Source organism: Rhipicephalus microplus, unplaced genomic scaffold (assembly GCF_043290135.1).
Source record: "Rhipicephalus microplus isolate Deutch F79 unplaced genomic scaffold, USDA_Rmic scaffold_429, whole genome shotgun sequence".
Lineage (NCBI taxonomy): Eukaryota > Metazoa > Arthropoda > Arachnida > Ixodida > Ixodidae > Rhipicephalus > Rhipicephalus microplus.
In genome coordinates, this window is record NW_027464993.1 from 57501 (window position 1) to 72500 (window position 15000).

The window sequence follows — 15000 nt, forward strand, 5'->3', positions numbered from 1 at the left end:
CGTGCCGTCTCCGAAGAGACGGGCAGGTCACCTCCACTGCCGGACTCAAAGTCGTGCTTGTTCCCTTTGACCCGCGTCCGTCGCGGCGTCCTACCGGCGGTGGGAAGTGCGCACCCCGGAGACCGCGTCTGCGTGCCAGCAGCCGGAACAGTCCCCCGAAGGGGACCGTTTACCTGACGCCGCCGGCTCCGCGATCGTCCGGAGACTGAATCCCACCGCTTTCGAGCTTCGAGGGCCCACCCGTTTTACTCTAAGCGGTTTCACGTACTCTTGAACTCTCTCTTCAAAGTTCTTTTCAACTTTTCCTCACGGTACTTGTGAACTATCGGTCTCTCGGTCGTATTTAGCCTTAGATGGAGTTTACCACCCACTTAGGGCTGCACTCTCAAGCAACCCGACTCACGGGAGGCTCCATCCCGGGCGCGCAACGGCGGAGACGGGCCTGGCACCCACTCTGGGACAAGCCCCTGTCAGGGGGACTTGCACCGTCGCAAACACCCGAGAACGTCGCCTCCCATACACCACATTTCCCGACCGCCTGCAAGGACGGGGGATTCGGTGCTGGGCTCGGTCCCGTTTCGCTCGCAGCTACTCGGGGAATCCCTGTTGGTTTCTTTTCCTCCGCTTAGTGATATGCTTAAATTCAGCGGGTTGTCTCGCCTGATCTGAGGTCGACAGCGGATACATTCGCTTCCATCAACTTCCTGCACGACCGCGTGCGCTCGCCCTACCAAGTGCGCCCGCAACCCTGTACAGGGCCACTTCTTCACAAGGCTGGCAATCGGCTTCCCCGCTGCACGCGTGCGGCGCACAACCGGTGTGACGTGGAAGTGACGGGACACGTTCGTAAACCCATCGCGAACCGAGTACGACGCCCTACCAAGTGCGCCCGCAACCCTGTACAGGGTCACATCTTCACAAGGCTGGCAAGCGGCATTCCGCTGCGCGCGTGCGTCGTCCGAGCAGTTGCGTGATAAACGACCGTGTCGAAAGCCCAAACACCGCCGAGGCCAGTCGCCGCCGCCGCAAGGGCAGCCACGCAGCCTGGCGAGAGGCATCGTCTCGTGTAGCGTCGCCCCCGCCCCAACTGGAGTGGCCCAGTTTTTTGAACGGGACGGGAACTGCGAAGCACTTAGACCGACGGCGGACTACGACGAGAACGCCTTAAGCTTCGCCAACGTTTCGCCAACTCGTGCGGGAGACTTTTTCCGCTTCGCGGCAAGTCGTCGCGCCGTGCTCTCCGCATCAACCGCGTACGCAGCGAACCGCAAACGTCGGGCGCAGCCTCCTCACCTCCCTGCGCTTTGCGCGCGAACGTTCCCTGTTCGCGCGGCAAAGCCTGGAGGAGGCACGGCCCCGCAGCGTGTTCGAGCGCCCGGTCTACGGGACACCCTGCTTACTTCGAGGGCAACAAGCGCAACGCAAGGCTGCGATCTCGCGCACTTTGCGCACGGCTGGAGAAGCTTTGCTGGCCGGCTTTCGCTCCTCGTGTTTACCGTGCGTTAAAGTTGCGCGTCCGTGGCTCTCGCAGCTCTTGCGCGCCCGGTCGCAGAGAGGAGTACGCAACCTCGACCGCACTTTCCCTGCAGGCTTCCTTCCGACTCGAAGTCCTGCGGCGGTCTCAACGAGGTGCCACATCCTCAATGCAGTCGGTCGCCCCCGTTTCGGTTGGGCTCTGGCACGACGGTCGCCACCGTCTCGCCCTTGAGTGGCCGCTGTTGGCGCTCGCTGTGAGGTGTTCAGCGTGCTGTCCGTGTTGCCGACGCGGTCAAAACGAGTCGACGGCTCACGTTCCCTTGTGCGCCGAAGGCTCTCTTGATATGTGATCCGACCCTCAGACAGACGAAGCCAAGGGAAGACCCAAGGCCGCAATGTGCGTTCAAAGAATCAGTGCTCAGTGTGTCCTGCAATTCACACCAAGTCTCGCAGCTGGCTGCGTTCTTCATCGACCCGAGAACCGAGTGATCCACCGCTTAGAGTCGTGAAAAAGTGTTTGTTCAATTCCGTACAGTCAAAACCAAACGTTTCTGGCACTCGGCCAAACAGTGGCCAAGAAGGGCGCTTTTCAGCGCACGCTTGGACTCCAAAACTCTGCCGCGCCTTTTTCGGCTGCCGCAAATCGAGCAAACGGTGTGTTTCGGACGGCGTTTCGCTTTCGCTACTTGCGAGTGCTTTCGTGGTCCACCCCTCTATAAATACTCGGGAGGCGTCGAAGCCGGTTCTCCAAGCCGGACCCGTAGGTATCGTTGTGTGCTCGCTCTCATTGGCCCGCCTAACCAGAAAATGCCTGCGGTACACCCATTTGGATAAGAGTGCACGCAGATGCGGGCCTCGACGGCTACACATTTCCTCGGGCGGCCGCCTCCCGGCCTCCGTGGAGCGCGGGATGCACGGTCCCATCGACAAGCCTCTCCCGTTTTTACCGTGGCGTCGCGGTTCACCACGGCAGGCGGGTCGGTCTCCTCCGCATAAAAAGGGGGACCCCCGCTTTTTGTTCCACGAAATCGCACAAGCTTTTTTCGCATCCACGGTTTGCCACCGCACACCAAAATGCCGATCCGGCTGCCTACTTTAGCCAACAGGTGGAGCCAGGCGCGCCGTACTTGCGCGGCACTTCCCACGTCCACCGAAGTCGGTGCCAAGGACCACTTTCGGCGCCGGAGCCGCGTACGAGCCTACTCGAGGCGGAAGAACGAAGCCAGCAAGGGCCTGGCCGCAAGTGCGTTCAATTGTCGGGACGTCCAAGTCCCTCGTTCTTCCGTGCTTCCTCTTTCGGCAAGTCGTTGCGGCACCTTCCCAAAGCGCGCAGACCCGCTAATCGCGACGAGCGCGACGTGGCCGTGCCGCCTTTCCCTCGGCAGCAAGCAAAACGCCTGGCAACGTCGACGCTCCCCTAACCGCGATCTCGCACCGTGTTTCGTGTGGCGAATTCAAAAGCCGGCCGGCGCTGCTGCAACCATTACGGTCGGTACGCATACGCCGCGGAGGGCGGGACGGTCATCGGAGCGTGCGGTTCCTCCATCGAGTACTGCGCACCTCGGCCGTCGCATCGCCGTGCCATGACCGGCCGCGCGTCAACGCGAACCGGTGCCAGCGAGATCCCTCGCCTGCAAGAACCGACCGGCAGCCTCCGTCACCCGAGGACGCGGAGGCGCTTGCCGCGGACGGCGGGACGGTATGCACTGGTGCACAGCGGACCCGTCACATCGCCAGTTCCTTGACCGACCGCCGACGCTTGTGCCGTTCCTCTCGTACTTGGCAGTCGCCGCGCGATTGTCGGGTCTCGTTCTTGCACGCTCGAACGGTCGGGAGGGCACTCGGCTGGCGTTTCGGGAACGCGCAGCCTCGCCTTCTACCGACGTAACCACGACTCGCCGTTCGCGCTCCGCCGCTCCTGTTTACAGTACTAGGCGGTCCCGCAGCGGTCGGGTCGCGCATTTCGAGCGCTTCGAGCCACGGTGCAGTGGCGGGTCGAAAGCCGACCTATGAGTGCGTTGCGCCGTTTGTACCCGCGTCCGCCACCTGGCCGACCGTCCAAGGTCGCGGTGTTGGCGTCCGCTGGGCGCAACAATTTGTCACGGGGTGCCGCTCCACATTCAGGCAGCCCCGTGGGGAAAAGCCGACCCCGCGTCCAAACGGGGTCAGCGGCAGAAAGTGTCGGGCGCAGACGCAGCTGAGGCGCTCACCCTTCACAATCCGTTAATGATCCTTCCGCAGGTTCACCTACGGAAACCTTGTTACGACTTTTACTTCCTCTAAATGATCAAGTTTGGTCATCTTTCCAACAGACCGGCGCAACCGAAAGGCCGCGCCGGACATCGGTCCGAAGACCTCACTAAATCATTCAATCGGTAGTAGCGACGGGCGGTGTGTACAAAGGGCAGGGACGTAATCAACGCGAGCTTATGACTCGCGCTTACTGGGAATTCCTCGTTCAAGGGGAACAATTGCAAGCCCCTATCCCAATCACGAAAGAAGTTCCACGGGTTACCCAGTCTTTTCAGACAGGGATAAAGACACGCTGCTTCCTTCAGTGTAGCGCGCGTGCGGCCCCGGACATCTAAGGGCATCACAGACCTGTTATTGCTCTGTTTCGTGCGGCTAGGAGCCGCTTGTCCCTCTAAGAAGGTTGTAAGGTGCTGGGAACCCCGCACCTATTTAATAGGCTAGAGTCTCGTTCGTTATCGGAATTAACCAGACAAATCGCTCCACCAACTAAGAACGGCCATGCACCACCATCCACCGAATCAAGAAAGAGCTCTCAATCTGTCAATCCTCCCAGTGTCCGGGCCGGGTAAGTTTTCCCGTGTTGAGTCAAATTAAGCCGCAGGCTCCACTCCTGGTGGTGCCCTTCCGTCAATTCCTTTAAGTTTCAGCTTTGCAACCATACTTCCCCCGGAACCCAAATACTTTGGTTTCCCGGAAGCTGCCCGCCGAGTCATTTGAGTAACTCAGGCGGATCGCTGGTTGGCATCGTTTATGGTCAGAACTAGGGCGGTATCTGATCGCCTTCGAACCTCTGACTTTCGTTCTTGATCAATGAAAACATTCTTGGCAAATGCTTTCGCAGTAGTTCGTCTTGCGACGGTCCAAGAATTTCACCTCTAGCGCCGCAATACGAATGCCCCCGTCCGTCCCTCTTAATCATTACCTCGTATTCCAAAAACCAACAGAACAGAAACGAGGTCTTGTTCTATTATTCCATGCAAGTTTATTCAGGCGACTCGCCTGCGTTGAGCACTCTAATTTTTTCAAAGTAAAAGCACCGGCCATCTCGAGGCACACAATGAAGTGCACCAAGAAAGAACCGGCATGATGTTCAGTCCGAGCCGTCGCATCGGGTAGATGCACTACTCGTCTGGAACTGAGATCCAACTACGAGCTTTTTAACCGCAGCAGCTTTAGTATACGCTATTGGAGCTGGAATTACCGCGGCTGCTGGCACCAGACTTGCCCTCCAATTGATCCTCGTTAAAGGATTTAGAGTGTACTCATTTCAATTACGGGGCCTCAAAAGAGTCCCGTATTGTTATTTTTCGTCACTACCTCCCCGTGCCGGGAGTGGGTAATTTGCGCGCCTGCTGCCTTCCTTGGATGTGGTAGCCGTTTCTCAGGCTCCCTCTCCGGAATCGAACCCTGATTCTCCGTTACCCGTAACAACCATGGTAAGCAAGTAACCTACCATCGAAAGTTGATAAGGCAGACACTTGAAAGAAACGTCGCCGGCTCGTGGCCATGCGATCAGCACAAAGTTATCCAGAGTCACCACACAATACGGGCCGAAACCCGATCGATCTTGGTCTAATAAAAGCACCCGTTACCCAAAGGGCTCCAGGCTCACTGCATGTATTAGCTCTAGAATTGCCACAGTTATCCAAGTAGGAAGAAACGATCTAAGGAACCATAACTGATTTAATGAGCCATTCGCGGTTTCGCCTTATTTCGGCATGTACTTAGACATGCATGGCTTAATCTTTGAGACAAGCATATGATTACTGGCAGGATCAACCAGGTAATCGTTCGACTGCGCGTCCGTCCTCGCCTTCGGCGGGCCGGACGCAGTCTGTGTGCGGCGGAGGCCACCTTCAGGCGCCCCAACACGCTTATTTTGCACTCCGAGATGACGGCGTTCGAGCTCGCTACGGCACAACCTTCCCGAAAGACGAGTGGGAGCCGTGCGGCAAGAAGCACGTTCATGCTCGCTCTTTTTCGTTGCATCGACTCGGTCGCGCCGTGCGGGTTGCCCAAGCCCGCTGCACTGTCGGTGGACCGGCCGGAACTAGCAACGGAGCCGAGACTGCAAAGCCGCCAGACGACGGGTCACGCCCGCGTCTTCGGCGCTTTCGCATCTGAATCGCCCGAGGACGACACGGAACACACCTCGATATCGTGGTAAAACGGCACCGTCCGACAACCAGCCCCTAACGCATCAAGCGGATGAGGCTGCAGACGACTGCCGTGGATTCCCCTGGAGCAGACCCGAGGACACGCTTGACGAGGCCGAAGCCCGCCGCATATCAGACACCCGGTCGCTTTCGCGTACGCCGCTCACGAGAACCCCCACATAATAGCAGCGATAAGTACCCAGACCTCCTTGGGCACTAATACGAGCGTACTCGAGAAAATTTCACCGCGGGTGTGCCCCGAAACGTGTGGCACGTTGAGCGTGCCACAAGTCTACGTCGCTCTCAAACCCGCCGAGGTCGTAGAATTTGCGACCCTACTCACGAAATTCCCACCGAGGATACGGCCGCAAACGTACCGCACCTTGGGTAGGCCACGAGTTTGTGCAACACTACGCTGACGGCACAGCACCGAGGTCGTGCGCGCACGCACGGGAAAATTCCGCCGCGGTTTCTGCCGAAAACGTGAGGCACCACGACTCTCCGCAAGTTCGCGTCGACTGCGAAAGACCGAAGTCGTGAACGACGTGTCCGCTACTCGCCGCCGACACGCTGGACACCAAACGTACAACGACTCGACGGCGTCGTAGAGGCCCACGACGCGGTTTTCCTTAACGACGTCTCGGCGTGGCACCGACAGGTTAGAACGGCCGACCAACGTTCCCTGTCCGCCGTTCGGCTCAGTCGAAGGGCTCGGCGACTTCGGCAACGCTGCGAAGCCGCACGGTGACGCACGCCATGTCCCCATTTTTTTTTTTTTTTCTTTCTGCGTCTGCCGGGGTGCCCCTATAATAGCAGCGATAAGCACCCAGACCGCCGTGGGTCGCTCGCCCCGGCTGACGTGGTTTTTCGTACTCCTGCGGCGGTCGCCGTCAAGCACGTCCAAATACGCTACTTTCGTGGGCGCATTCACGCTCTTTCGCTTCGCCGGAGTGCCAGCACTCACTCTGCCAAAAACGGCGAACATCCGAGCGGCGGTTCCCACTTTTGCGTCGGCGTCGCAAACCCCGCCCCGGCAGACGAGGTTTGCCGTACTCGTGCGACGGTGGCCGGCGGGCACGTCGAAAGACGCCGATATCGTGCGCGAATTGGCGCACCTTGGCTTCACCGGAGTGCCGCCACTGACTCCTCCAAAAACGGCGAAGATCCGAGCGGCGCTTCCCACTTTCGCATCGGCGTCCCGAACTCCGCCCCGGCTGACGCGGTTTACCGTACTCGTGCGACGGTCGCCGGCGAGCACGTGGAAAGACGCCGATATCGTGCCCGAATCGGCTCCGTTCGGCTTCGCCGGAGTGCCAGCACTGGCTCGGCGAAAGACGACGAACATCCGAGCGACGGTTCTCACTATTGCGTACGCGTCGCAAACCCCGCCCCGGCAGACGCACTTTGCCGTACTCGTGCGACGGTCGCCGGCGAGCACGTAGAAAGACGCCGATATCGTGCCGGAATCGGCCCCGTTTGGCTTCGCCGGAGTGCCAGCACTCACTCGGCCACAAACGGCGAACATCCGAGCGGCGGTTCCCACTTAGCCGTCGGCGTCCCGAACTCCGCCCCGGCAGACGCGGTTGCCGAGCTCGTGCGACTAGCGACCGCGAAGCCGTCTCGCGACGCCGCTTTCGTGCGCGGCTCCCACTGCGACCTGGGTCACCCGAGGTCGACGAGCAAGAAAGAATGTCGAAAAAAAATTTTTTTTTTTTTGCGTCTGCCGGGGTGCCCCTATAATAGCAGCGATAAGCACCCAGACCGCCATGGGTCGCTCGCCCCGGCTGACGTGGTTTTTCGTTTTCCTGCGGTGGTCGTCGTCAAGCACGTCCAAACACGCCACTTTCGTGGGCGCATTCGCGCTCTTTCGCTTCGCCGGAGTGCCAGCACTCACTCTGCCAAAAACGGCGAACATCCTAGTGGCGGTTCCCACTTTTGCGTCGGCGTCGCCAACCCCGCCCCGGCATACGCGGTTTGCCGTACTCGTGCGGCGGTGGCCGGCGGGCACGTCGAAAGACACCGATATCGTGCGCGAGTCGATGCTTCTTGGTCTCGCAGGAGGGCCGCCACTCACTCCTGCAAAAACGGCGAAGATCCGAGCGGCGCTTCCCACTTTTTCGTCGGCATCGCAAACCTCGCCCCGGCAGACGCGCTTTGCCGTACTCGTGCGACGGTCGCCGGCGAGCACGTCGAAATACGCCGATATCGTGCCCGAATCGGCCCCGTTTCGCTTCGCCGGAGTGCCAGCACTCACTCGGCCAAAAACGGCGAACATCCGAGCAGCGGTACCCACTTAGCCGTCGGCATCCCGAACTCCGCGCCGGCTGACGCGGTTGCCGAGCTCGTGCGACTAGCGACCGCGAACGCGTCTCGCGACGCCGCTTTCGTGCGCGGCTCCCATTGCGACCTGGGTTACCCGAGCTCGACCAGCAAAAAAGAAGGTCGAAAAAAAATTTTTTTTTTCTGCGTCTGCCGGGGTGCCCCTATAATAGCAGCGATAAGCACCCAGACCGCCGTGGGTCGCTCGCCCCGGCTGACGTGGTTTTTCGTACTCCTGCAGCGGTCGCCGTCAAGCACGTCCAAATACGCCACTTTCGTGGGCGCTTTCGCGCTCTTTCGCGTCGCCGGTGTGCCAGCACTCACTCTGCCAAAAACGGCGAACATCCTAGTGGCGGTTCCCACTTTTGCGTCGGCGTCGCCAACCCCGCCCCGGCATACGCGGTTTGCCGTACTCGTGCGGCGGTGGCCGGCGGGCACGTCGAAAGACACCGATATCGTGCGCGAGTCGATGCTTCTTGGTCTCGCAGGAGGGCCGCCACTCACTCCTGCAAAAACGGCGAAGATCCGAGCGGCGCTTCCCACTTTTTCGTCGGCATCGCAAACCTCGCCCCGGCAGACGCGCTTTGCCGTACTCGTGCGACGGTCGCCGGCGAGCACGTCGAAATACGCCGATATCGTGCCCGAATCGGCCCCGTTTCGCTTCGCCGGAGTGCCAGCACTCACTCGGCCAAAAACGGCGAACATCCGAGCAGCGGTACCCACTTAGCCGTCGGCATCCCGAACTCCGCGCCGGCTGACGCGGTTGCCGAGCTCGTGCGACTAGCGACCGCGAACGCGTCTCGCGACGCCGCTTTCGTGCGCGGCTCCCATTGCGACCTGGGTTACCCGAGCTCGACCAGCAAAAAAGAAGGTCGAAAAAAAATTTTTTTTTTCTGCGTCTGCCGGGGTGCCCCTATAATAGCAGCGATAAGCACCCAGACCGCCGTGGGTCGCTCGCCCCGGCTGACGTGGTTTTTCGTACTCCTGCAGCGGTCGCCGTCAAGCACGTCCAAATACGCCACTTTCGTGGGCGCTTTCGCGCTCTTTCGCGTCGCCGGTGTGCCAGCACTCACTCTGCCAAAAACGGCCAACATCCGAGCGGCGGTTCCCACTTTTGCGTCGGCGTCGTAAACCCCGCCCCGGCAGACGCGGTTTGCCCTACTCGTTCGACGGTCGCCGGCGAGCGCGTCGAAAGACGCCGATATCGTGCGCTAATTGGCGCTCCTTGGCTTCTCCGGAGTGCCGCCACTCACTCCTCCAAAAACGGCGAAGATCCGAGCGGCGTTCTCCACTTTCGCATCGGCGTCCCGAACTCCGCCCGGGCTGACGCGGTTTACCGTACTCGTGCGACGGTCGCCGCCGGGCACGTCGAAAGACGCCGATATCGTGCCGTAATCGGCCCCGTTTGGCTTCGCCCGAGTGCCAGCACTCACTCGGCCAAAAACGGCGAACATCCGAGCAGCGTTTCCCACTTTCGCATCGGCGTCCCGAAGCCCGCCCCGGCAGACGCGGTTTGCCCTACTCGAGCGACGGTCGCCGGCGATCACGTCGAAAGGCGCCGAATTCGTGCACGAATCGATGCTTCTTGGTCTCGCAGGAGGGCCGCCACTCACTCCTGCAAAAACGGCGAAGATCCGAGTTGCGCTTCCCACTTTTTCGTCGGCGTCCCGAACTACGCCCCGGCTGACGCGGTTTACCGTACTCGTGCGACGGTCGCCGGCGGGCACTTCAAAATACGCCGATTTCGTGGGCGCATTCACGCTGTTTCGCTTCCCCGGAGTGCCAACACTCACTCTGCCGAAAGCGGCGATCATCCGAGCGGCGGTTCCCACTTTTGCGTCGGCTTCGCAAACGGCGCCCCGGCAGACGCGCTCGTGCGACGTACTCGTGCGACGGTCGCCGGCGAGCACGTCGAAAGACGCCGATATCGTGCTCGAATCGACCCCGTTTCGCTTCGCCGGAGTGCTGCCAGTCACGGCGCAGAGAACGGCGAACAAGTGTTTTTTTTTTTTTTTTCCTAGAATTTGTGTTATAGAAGGCACATTTGATATCGGACGATAATTTTCAACTTTATCACGCGCACCGATTTTCGTGTAGAGGTTTGCAAGTTTATGGGAATTTCTCCACTTGGAATAATGCGATTTAGTAGTACTACGAGAACTTCATGGATGTACTCAAGGGTACGGGGCAAGTCAGTTACGTCAACACCTGCAGATTTTTTACACTTCAAACTGAAAATTGTTGGTTGTGAGTCCTCGTGTGATATTAAAGGCCGATTCGCTAACACATAGAACAAAGAAAGAAAGGAAGAAAAAACGCCCGCGCTCGCTCAAGAAACCTGGGTTCGCAACAAGTGGCAACAACAAGCAACCGATCGAGTGCGCCAAAACCCGTGGCGGCCGAACAAACGCGAAGTCCCAACCGCGTCAGCCGGGGCGGCACGGGACAGGAAAAATCACTTCAGCCGGGGCGGCGGGGCACCGAATAAACCTCGTCACCTCGTCGCAGGATAAAAGAGGAAACAAAAAGTCTAAACAGCGTCTGCTGGAGCGAATGCGTAATAAAACAACAACAACAACAAAAAAAAAACACCCGCGCTCAAGAAGTCTGCAATCCTCACAAAAGGCGACTGTGACCGAGCAGCGTCAGCCGGGGCCGTGCGGAAACGGAAAAACCGCGACTACCGGGGCGTCGAGGCACCGAAAAATCCACTTCAGCCGCGGCGAAAAAAAAAACAAAAAGAAAGACGGAGGGGGGGGGGGGAACCACGTCTGCCGGGGCGAAGGAAAAAAAAAAACGCGTCTGCCGGGGCGAGCCCGGGTGCGGCACCACCGGGAAAACTGTGGCAAACAGACATGGCGATCGAGTGAGTGGGCCGCCAGCCAGGCTCAGCCAAAAAGTGCAAAGTCCGAACTGCGTCAGCCGGGGCGGCAAAAACCGCGTCAGCCGGGGCGGCGCAAAAAACCGCGTCTGCCGGGGCGGCACGAAACCGCGTCAGCCGGGGCGGGGCGAAAACTGCGTCAGCCGGGGCGAAAAGAAAAAAAAAAAACGCGTCTGCCGGGGCAAGCCCGGGTGCGGCACCACCGGGAAAACTGTGGCAAACAGACATGGCGATCGAGTGAGTGGGCCGCCAGCCAGGCACAGCCGAAAAGTGCAAAGTCCGAACCGTGTCAGCCGGGGCGACGCAAAAACCGCGTCAGCCGGGGCGGCGCGAAAACCGCGTCAGCCGGGGCGGCACGAAACCGCGTCAGCCGGGGCGGCGCGAAAACTGCGTCAGCCGGGGCGGCGCGAAAACCTCGTCAGCCGGGGCGAGCGAAAAGGGGGGGGGGGGGAACCACGTCTGCCGGGGCGAAAGAAAAAAAAAACGCGTCTGCCGGGGCGAGCCCGGGTGCGGCACCACCGGGAAGACTGTGGCAAACAGACATGGCGATCGAGTGAGTGGGCCGCCAGCCAGGCTCAGCCCAAAAAGTGCCAAGTCCGAACTGCGTCAGCCGGGGCGGCAAAAACCGCGTCAGCCGGGGCGGCGCGAAAACCGCGTCTGCCGGGGCGGCGCGAAAACTGCGTCAGCCGGGGCGAGCCCGGGTGCGGCACCACCGGGAAAACTGTGGCTAACAGACATGGCGATCGAGTGAGTGGGCCACCAGCCAGGCTCAGCCAAAAAGTGCCAAGTCCGAACTGCGTCAGCCGGGGCGGCAAAAACCGCGTCAGCCGGGGCGGCGCAAAAAAACCGCGTCTGCCGGGGCGGCACGAAACCGCGTCAGCCGGGGCGGCGCGAAAACTGCGTCAGCCGGGGCGAGCCCGGGTGCGGCACCACCGGGAAAACTGTGGCAAACAGACATGGCGATCGAGTGAGTGGGCCGCCAGCCAGGCACAGCCGAAAAGTGCTAAGTCCGAACTGCGTCTGCCGGGGCGGCACGAAACCGCGTCAGCCGGGGCGGCGCGAAAACCGCGTCTGCCGGGGCGGCACGAAACCGCGTCAGCCGGGGCGGCGCGAAAACTGCGTCAGCCGGGGCGAGCCCGGGTGCGGCACCACCGGGAAAACTGTGGCAAACAGACATGGCGATCGAGTGAGTGGGCCGCCAGCCAGGCACAGCCGAAAAGTGCTAAGTCCGAACTGCGTCAGCCGGGGCGGCAAAAACCGCGTCAGCCGGGGCGGCGCAAAAAACCGCGTCTGCCGGGGCGGCACGAAACCGCGTCAGCCGGGGCGGCGCGAAAACTGCGTCAGCCGGGGCGAAAGAAAAAAAAAAAACGCGTCTGCCGGGGCGAGCCCGGGTGCGGCACCACCGGGAAAACTGTGGCAAACAGACATGGCGATCGAGTGAGTGGGCCGCCAGCCAGGCACAGCCGAAAAGTGCTAAGTCCGAACTGCGTCTGCCGGGGCGGCACGAAACCGCGTCAGCCGGGGCGGCGCGAAAACCGCGTCTGCCGGGGCGGCACGAAACCGCGTCAGCCGGGGCGGCGCGAAAACTGCGTCAGCCGGGGCGAGCCCGGGTGCGGCACCACCGGGAAAACTGTGGCAAACAGACATGGCGATCGAGTGAGTGGGCCGCCAGCCAGGCACAGCCGAAAAGTGCTAAGTCCGAACTGCGTCTGCCGGGGCGGCACGAAACCGCGTCAGCCGGGGCGGCGCGAAAACCGCGTCTGCCGGGGCGGCACGAAACCGCGTCAGCCGGGGCGGCGCGAAAACTGCGTCAGCCGGGGCGAGCCCGGGTGCGGCACCACCGGGAAAACTGTGGCAAACAGACATGGCGATCGAGTGAGTGGGCCGCCAGCCAGGCACAGCCGAAAAGTGCAAAGTCCGAACCGTGTCAGCCGGGGCGACGCAAAAACCGCGTCAGCCGGGGCGGCGCGAAAACCGCGTCAGCCGGGGCGGCACGAAACCGCGTCAGCCGGGGCGGCGCGAAAACTGCGTCAGCCGGGGCGGCGCGAAAACCTCGTCAGCCGGGGCGAGCGAAAAGGGGGGGGGGGGGGGGAACCACGTCTGCCGGGGCGAAAGAAAAAAAAAACGCGTCTGCCGGGGCGAGCCCGGGTGCGGCACCACCGGGAAGACTGTGGCAAACAGACATGGCGATCGAGTGAGTGGGCCGCCAGCCAGGCTCAGCCCAAAAAGTGCCAAGTCCGAACTGCGTCAGCCGGGGCGGCAAAAACCGCGTCAGCCGGGGCGGCGCGAAAACCGCGTCTGCCGGGGCGGCGCGAAAACTGCGTCAGCCGGGGCGAGCCCGGGTGCGGCACCACCGGGAAAACTGTGGCTAACAGACATGGCGATCGAGTGAGTGGGCCACCAGCCAGGCTCAGCCAAAAAGTGCCAAGTCCGAACTGCGTCAGCCGGGGCGGCAAAAACCGCGTCAGCCGGGGCGGTGCAAAAAAACCGCGTCTGCCGGGGCGGCACGAAACCGCGTCAGCCGGGGCGGCGCGAAAACTGCGTCAGCCGGGGCGAAAGAAAAAAAAAAACGCGTCTGCCGGGGCGAGCCCGGGTGCGGCACCACCGGGAAAACTGTGGCAAACAGACATGGCGATCGAGTGAGTGGGCCGCCAGCCAGGCACAGCCGAAAAGTGCTAAGTCCGAACTGCGTCTGCCGGGGCGGCACGAAACCGCGTCAGCCGGGGCGGCGCGAAAACCGCGTCTGCCGGGGCGGCACGAAACCGCGTCAGCCGGGGCGGCGCGAAAACTGCGTCAGCCGGGGCGAGCCCGGGTGCGGCACCACCGGGAAAACTGTGGCAAACAGACATGGCGATCGAGTGAGTGGGCCGCCAGCCAGGCACAGCCGAAAAGTGCTAAGTCCGAACTGCGTCTGCCGGGGCGGCACGAAACCGCGTCAGCCGGGGCGGCGCGAAAACCGCGTCTGCCGGGGCGGCACGAAACCGCGTCAGCCGGGGCGGCGCGAAAACTGCGTCAGCCGGGGCGAGCCCGGGTGCGGCACCACCGGGAAAACTGTGGCAAACAGACATGGCGATCGAGTGAGTGGGCCGCCAGCCAGGCACAGCCGAAAAGTGCTAAGTCCGAACTGCGTCAGCCGGGGCGGCAAAAACCGCGTCAGCCGGGGCGGCGCAAAAAACCGCGTCTGCCGGGGCGGCACGAAACCGCGTCAGCCGGGGCGGCGCGAAAACTGCGTCAGCCGGGGCGAAAGAAAAAAAAAAACGCGTCTGCCGGGGCGAGCCCGGGTGCGGCACCACCGGGAAAACTGTGGCAAACAGACATGGCGATCGAGTGAGTGGGCCGCCAGCCAGGCACAGCCGAAAAGTGCTAAGTCCGAACTGCGTCTGCCGGGGCGGCACGAAACCGCGTCAGCCGGGGCGGCGCGAAAACCGCGTCTGCCGGGGCGGCACGAAACCGCGTCAGCCGGGGCGGCGCGAAAACTGCGTCAGCCGGGGCGAGCCCGGGTGCGGCACCACCGGGAAAACTGTGGCAAACAGACATGGCGATTGAGTGAGTGGGCCGCCAGCCAGGCACAGCCGAAAAGTGCTAAGTCCGAACTGCGTCTGCCGGGGCGGCACGAAACCGCGTCAGCCGGGGCGGCGCGAAAACCGCGTCTGCCGGGGCGGCACGAAACCGCGTCAGCCGGGGCGGCGCGAAAACTGCGTCAGCCGGGGCGAGCCCGGGTGCGGCACCACCGGGAAAACTGTGGCAAACAGACATGGCGATCGAGTGAGTGGGCCGCCAGCCAGGCACAGCCGAAAAGTGCTAAGTCCGAACTGCGTCTGCCGGGGCGGCACGAAACCGCGTCAGCCGGGGCGGCGCGAAAACCGCGTCTGCCGGGGCGGCACGAAACCGCGTCAGCCGGGGCGGCGCGAAAAC

General features: G+C 61.9%; 3 non-coding genes across 3 annotated transcripts in view; all 3 read right to left on the reverse strand.

The window, feature by feature from the left end:
* LOC142794464 (large subunit ribosomal RNA) overlaps positions 1-674 on the reverse strand; it is a 3958-nt gene extending 3284 nt beyond the window's left edge. The window contains exon 1 of the ribosomal RNA XR_012892363.1: positions 1-674. This exon is cut by the window's left edge and continues 3284 nt beyond it. This is a non-coding gene — a ribosomal RNA (large subunit ribosomal RNA).
* Positions 675-1828: 1154 nt separating this feature from the next.
* On the reverse strand, positions 1829-1981 carry LOC142794466 (5.8S ribosomal RNA). Its single transcript, XR_012892365.1, has one exon. It is a non-coding gene; the product is annotated as a 5.8S ribosomal RNA (ribosomal RNA).
* A 1719-nt stretch (positions 1982-3700) lies between these two features.
* Positions 3701-5515, reverse strand: LOC142794459 (small subunit ribosomal RNA). Its single transcript, XR_012892358.1, has one exon. It is a non-coding gene; the product is annotated as a small subunit ribosomal RNA (ribosomal RNA).
* Positions 5516-15000: the final 9485 nt, after the last annotated feature.